This window comes from Lagopus muta, chromosome Z (genome assembly GCF_023343835.1).
Source record: "Lagopus muta isolate bLagMut1 chromosome Z, bLagMut1 primary, whole genome shotgun sequence".
NCBI classification, from domain to species: Eukaryota; Metazoa; Chordata; class Aves; order Galliformes; family Phasianidae; genus Lagopus; species Lagopus muta.
In genome coordinates this window covers 18,652,351-18,659,632 of record NC_064472.1, presented here as the reverse complement: position 1 = coordinate 18,659,632, position 7,282 = coordinate 18,652,351, and positions in this window count along the sequence as shown.

Below are 7,282 nucleotides of genomic sequence, written 5' to 3'. Positions count from 1 at the left end.
TAGATTAATTTCATTTGCAATTTAAAGTCTAGAGACTTCTTGTCTTTGTTGTTCTGCTGATGTCTCAGTCTCTCCCAGAGATGATGGTTCCCAAGACAGAGGAATGTTGCACTGTTTGCAATCAGCAGTCTCACCGAAGTGATAAAGCTCTCCCTGGCACACACCGATTTCCTCCAGCTACCACAGAAAAATCAGTATAAGGCAAACAGATGCACGACCTGACCCTTGAAGAAATTCTTGAAAGACAATTCGAACCTTAGGGGCCTCAAGGTCAGAAAATGTAGGACTCAAGGACTTAGTAAACAATTGCTGGGCACTGCTACTAGTGCATCTCAGTGCTCTCCTTTGGAAGTACCGGTTTATTATGTAAAAGGAACACACATTTTCTTTTGTATTCTTAAAATCTTTGCTTCAAACAGTCTTGTAAGAAGTTTTAATTGCTTCCAAGAGCAGCCAAAAATGCTTGACAAGGAGCCCACCAAATTATTTTCTGATCCTCAGGCAACCACGCATCTTTTAAGAAAGATTGCTTTTGAAATATCTTTAGAGCCAGGTTACAGTTAACAAACAATACTGAAAAAAAAGGATACAAATTCCCTCAGAAAAGGAAAAGGGCTGCAGAGGTCAAGGACTCACCTTCTTTTTTAAGGGAAACATGACGTAAAATATGATCTGCAACTGTCTGAGATCATGAGCACTCCTGAGAATAAAGCATACAGCATTAAAATATTCCATGAAAAAACAAATGCATTTGTTGAGGTTTTTAGCAGTTGTTTTTTCACTTCAGTACAATCCTAGCACATCTGGCTGAAGTACACAACCACTGCCCAGATGTGTAAAACCAATTGAAAGAATCTTTCCCTATCCTCAGTGCTGTGTTTTACAACACCTCATATTATTTTAGTTTTTGAAATAGGCAACAAACACTTCCCAGTTCACCACCATCTGACAGTGATCTTTATCTGATATCTGGCTCAGTAGCATATTAAGCAAATCATTACTGATTGATTAGCTACAAAAGGTCTTTATAGAACATGAAAGATACAATCTGCTGTCGAAATAGCAGACAATATTACAACTTTATCAGGCTCAGTAAGTCCCTCTACAGTTCTCCCAATGTATAATGCCTTTTCTGCACTGAAATGTATTTAAATGTAAGCACAGAATCAGTCCCAGAAAGCACAGTTGAGCAACATCCATACATGTTGAGCAACATACATACATGTAAACAAAAAGACTGCCTTCATCCACTCAGCATAATGCATATAATTAACACTATACTACAACAGTGTGTGTATGGGGGGAAAAGGGGTAGGGAGAATACAGCCTATTATTCCAAAATATTACTGCAATTGGTATGACAGAATTAATATATGTGAAACTGAAATCCAAGTACAAAATAGTTGAAATTTCAGTTTTGCAGTAAAGTTTATCTATAGCAAAGGAAGTCTAAAATTTCCAGAAATACTCTGAATGAAGTCAGCAGTTTTAGTCACATTTTACTGACTGACCTAAATTTAAAAATAGATAAACAGTGGTTTCAAATAAGAAGTAACTACTGTTGCATGAACAGGAGTATGAGATTCAAACCACTGTATTAATGAAGCATTAAAAAAATTGTAGAATTTTTTAAGTGTATTTCAGGTACTTTCTGCTGACTGGCTACTTTCACTCAAGAGAATTAAAGATTGTAAAAGATAACTGCTGTTATTACAGAGCAGAATGTGTTATAAAGGTATAAAGGAATGTGTTGAGAATGTCTCAAAAATAATTTCAATCTCAGGAAGTGTTGGTGTTGACAATATAGCGGATGAGAGCTTCTTGCCAAAATAAACCAAAATGCTATTCTACCTGTTCAGAGAATGTACCAAAAAATTCAGTGATTTAAACTCAGGGGATAAATCACTTACAAAAGCCAAAACCAGAACTTTTCGTTGAGTCTTGGCAGATCTTGCAAACTTAGCTGCTTTGTTTCATTGGAGGAAACAGAGCTGTGGCCCTTCAGTTAAACAAGTCCAACAAAACAATCCATGAAGTCCTGGCTCCTCCTACTTTGACCTCAAATGCTGGAGTGCTGGAATGCTCTCCCCTCTTATTGCTATGATTCTTGTAAATCAGGGATCTTATTTCCAGATTGCTAAGTTCACAGGAACTGGATGCATTTGCACTTATGCTCATCATTGCAAGATGGCTGGATGTACATAGGTTGGTCTTTTCAGAACAAGGAAGCCTGCTTTCAAGTTCATGGGCACATTATGAAAACCATAGGCATATCTTAGATTATATCATTCTTGCCATCTCTGTGTCATTGCTTGAAGGCATAAAAATTCCTTCCTCTTCAAGTTCTCACAACTCACCTGTTTGGATAAACTTCAATTTCTCTGAGAAAAAAAAAAATGTTCACAGAGACATTTTCCTTTGACCTGGGACTCCACCTTTTCCCCAAGGTCAGCTGGCAAGGCCATATCCTCCTCAGCTGTTTGTTTGAGTAACGCCCAGTAATCATAAGTACTAAGCAACTAGTTATTTGGGCTGATGGAGGTCTCTAGTGGAAAATAAGCAGAAACACAAGTTCATCTCTGATGTCCAAGATAAGATCTGTCTGAGAGGGAAAAAAAACCACCAGCATTATCCCTCATGCAGCAAATCAAAACACACAGAATAAATGTTTTGTGAAACAATTTACTCCAGAAATAAAAAATCACTGTTGAGGAATAGTCTTCCTGGGCAGGACAGAGCCGTTGTGGAAATCAGAGCCATGATGTGTTTTGGAAGAAGGAACACCCATTGCCATCTTACTTTGGCAATAAACAGTCAAAAAATATTTCTTCTGAACAAAGGCAGGAATTTATGGCTTGTTCAAAATGCAGTAACTTGTGATTTGTGGTTCTATATTTCTTGTCTCATTGGATAGAAAATATTTTTTCTAGGTGGAAAAGGTAAAATTATTTTTTAAAAATTAACTGGCTGCACTATATACATGAGAACTATTATGCAACTATATAAATTACCATGAGTCCATCAACTCCAGTAATTTTCTCAGTGGATAAATTGTTTGGAAGCAGCACAGGAACTAAAACATAACCAGCACAGACAGGTGACTCAGAGTAGCTCAGAGTAAAAGTCCCATCTGACAGTTTTGCTGGCAAAATCTGCAAGCAGATGCCCTACCTGTAGGTCCAGATAGACACCAACCCAAAACAGAGAGACAAATTTGTGTTGTCGTGCACCTAAAAAAGGTAGTCTGTACATAGCAGGAGAAAAGGAAGCAAATCTCAAATAACGCATGGCTCTGAACACTTCTTTTTGGCATAACTGTATCAGTGTACAAACAAAGAGCCAGAGACATCATCTGTCCAGTTTTTAGTAAGGCCTTTGACACAGTTTCTCATAACACTCTTTCCAAATTGGAAACTTACGGATCTGATGGGTGGACTGTTCAATTTATGAGATCATACCCAGAGAGTGGTGATGAGTGGCTCAATGTCCAGATGGAGATTGATGATGTGTGGGGTCCCTCAGTGATCAGTCACTACTGGCACGAATCCTCTTTAATATCTTCATCAATCACACCAAGAGTGGGTTCAAGGGTACCCTCAGCAAGTTTGTGGATGACACCAAGCTTGTAATACTGGTAATTACTTGGTAATTAGTAATTGTAATTACAAATACTGTAATACTTGTAATACCTGATGGACAGGAAGCCATTCAGAGAGACCTAGACAGGCTCAAGCAGTGGGCCAGGACAAAACTCATGAGCTTCAACAAAGCTAAGTGTGAGGTCAGTGTCAGTACAAGTTGGGATAGAGTAGTAGAATGGAGCACAGTCTGGCCAAAAAGGATTTGTGGGTACTGGTGAATGGCAAACTGGACATGAGCCATCAATGTGCCCTCACTGCCCAGAAAGTTGTACATAATCTTTTATATACATCAAAAACATGGCCAGCAGGTCAGGTGATCCTGCCCTTCTGTTCTGTGCTGCTGAGGCTTCACCTGGAGTACTGCATCCAGACGCAGAGTCCTCCACACAGGAGAGAAATGGCTTTGTTGGAGGGTGTCCAGAGGAGGTCCACAGAAATTATCCAAGGGATGGAACACCTCCACTACAAAACTAGGCTGAGAAAGCTGGGGCTGTTCAGCCTGGAGATGAAAAGGTTCCAGGGAGACCTAGAGCAGCCCTTCAGTATCAGAAGAGGGACTGTAAGAAAGAAGGGGACAGATGCTTTTGCAGGGTCTGTTGTGATAGGACAAAGGGAAATGGTTTCACTCTGAAAGAGGGGAGATTTAGATTGGATATAAGGAAAATGTTAGAATGATTTTTACAGTAACAGTAGTGAAGCACTAGAACAAGGTGCTAAGAGAAGTGGTGGATGCCCCATCCCTGAAAACATTCAAGATCTGACTGGACAGGGCTCTGAGCAACGTGATCTAGCTGTAGGTGTCTCTTTTCATTGCAGGGGAGTTGGACTAGATGAACTTTCAAGGTCCCTTCCAATTGAGATGATTCTATGATAAGTAGCACTCTGTCATAAACCCACTCACAGACTCTTGCTAATTTTCTTTTCCATACACTTTGAAGAGTACAAATCTTGAAGAAAATATAGTTATCAGGAAAGTTTTTAGAGCTACCACTCACGCTGCCAGATGCAGACATACTGGTGGGAGATGTCTGGCCTCCGCACATTCACCAACACCCATCCCAGAGATGTTACCAGAAGGCTGCTGGAGGAGTTTGTGCAAAATCACTCTGAATGGTTGAGGTTGGCAGGATCTCTGATTTTCAGGGTTCATCCATCTGATCTAACTCTACTAAAGTAAGGATACCCAGAAGAGGTTGCCCAGGACCATGTCCAGGTAGCTTTTAGAGTTCTTCAAAGACGAAACTCCACCCCATGAGCAACTTATGCCAGTCATCTATCAGGACAGGAGGGGAAAAGATTAGGATTAATTGAAGTTTAAAATTTTCCCACTAGATTTTGCTAGTCACAGTGAGAAGGGAGAAGCACAATTAAAGGCCATTGATGCCGAGTAACACCACAGGGTAGAAGAGCAGTGATGAGCCACCAAGAGTCACAACCTCTTCTAGAGGCACAACTCCCAGAAAACTATCTCTCATCCCAAGGATGCACCACCTCAGAATTTCGTGGCTACTCAGGTATCCTCAGCTCATGAAATACACCCTGCTGCTTTACAAGTTACCAACCAGGTAGAGCCAGGTGCTTGGCAGATTATCTCCAGAAGAGCCAAATATCTGTCCCAAACTGATTTCAGATTTGTCGATTAACATCTGGTGAAAATGTGGGAGCAGGAGTTAAGAAACAGAGGAATGCATTTTGCAGTTTATGTTGCAATTCTGAGCTTCTCAGAGCAGGAGAAGAGAGAAACATCTGGGAATAGCAAATGCCCTGAAGGCAAAGACACCACATATTAATATTATGGGAACTATTCAAGACTGTATTTAGTGCATGCAAAAAAAAAACAACCAAGTGCCAAATTGTTTCCTTTCACTAATCTGATGTAATGAGGTGCTTTGTTGAAGGAAAAAAAAAAAAAAAAAAAAAAAAAGTAGAATATGGAAAACCAAGTGCATGCTGTGTGTTTCACTTCTTAGAATCCAAGCTCTGGTGACTGAGGAACAGCAGGGACATGGGCCTGGGGTGGATCACAAGAGCAAGGGAGCAGCATCAAAAGAATCCATCTGCTGCTATGTGGCCACACGCAGGAGGGTTTGCATGGTGCAAACTGGTTTGTGCAACCTGCAGAGAAACCCAGCTCCAGGCCAGACTAGCTTGGGAAATGGGTCAGCATGTTTCCATTGAAGTCAAATGACTTTCACTCCCTGACAGCAGTGCCAAAGCGTTGTGACCTGTGTCATCCTATTTGCCATGCTGCACTTCATTGTACTATGCATTGGACACACTGTGTATGGTTGTTGGACACTGTGGGCCTCCAAGTTTTGTGCAGTTAACAGGTGATAGTATGTGTGTGTGTGTCGTTAAACAGTTAGCAAGATCTTAAGAAGCTTAAGATTTGCTATGTTGAAGGTCTTACATAAATCATGAATAAGAAAACCAATGCATCAAATTTCTTCCCCTCTCTTTTCTCCTTTCTGTTCTTTAAATCCTTATCTGTAGATAAGGAAAAAAAAAAAAAAACTTCTCTGTACTACATCTCACTGCATTTTAATGAGTGAAGACTCTCTTTGTGTACGCTCATGGTTTTGCCAGGTTCCCAGAGAGGCAAACACGATGGTGTCATCGTGGCTTTGAAACTGGAGGCAGATATCAGGCAGAACTTGTCAGGACATCTTCTGAGGTTTTAATGGAAAGCCTTCGGGGTGAAGAGAATTGGAAGTGACCTTTATACAGAATTACTATACATGCAAGTAGGCTTAGACAGAGAAGAAAAGTTCAGGGAAAGGTTTCTCTTAGGTTTTATTCATATTCGAAGCCAAGTAAAGTAACTTCATTTCCCTAGGAAAGTGCTGCCATACAGAGAAGGACAAAAATGTAATTTAGTCAGCAAGAACTGTTGAGTGTTATAGCAGAAAACATTAGTAGCTATAAGCAAAGGTACTTTGCATTTTTACTTGCTGTACACATGAGCAGTTCCTCTGACACTTTGTTATCGCAAATTAATATCTCGCTGTAAGAAAGTAAGGGAAGGGTGGGCCTAAAGAGCAGGAAAGACTCAACGAGTGGTAATGAGCTGCAGGACTCTCACCAGGAAAGCTGTGGAATCCTCTTTCCTTGAACTTTTAAATAATTTCTGTCACTATCCTGGAGGAAATCTCTTTACACACCCCTAATGATCTAAACAATGTCTTTCAGCTTGTCTTAACTCTTTGAATACCATAATCCTTCTAAGGAAATAATCCATAAGCCTAAAAGAAGAATTGTATATGTTGCTGGAAATAACTGTTAACTTTGACTTTTGATATATTTATTTGCTATTTTAATTTTATTATTTACTTGAAAAAAAATGAAAGAGCAATAAATATAAAAATAGATCGTAATATTATGGTGATAGATTTTGCTCTCTCCCTTCCTCGTATGCATAAAAACAGATAAAATGAAGAAAATGCAATAAACAAGTAAGTGCAGTAAATGAAAATTTGAAGTCTTAAGGTGGTGTTTATTTATACTTTTCTTAGCCACTTGATGGACGACATTTTAATGTTCTTTGAAGGACAGGTAAATAAACAGTAGAACAAAAGTTGGCTTTTGGGGGAGTTTTGGTCTGTCATTTTTGCAAGAAACCAAACATCACTGTAGAATTCGTT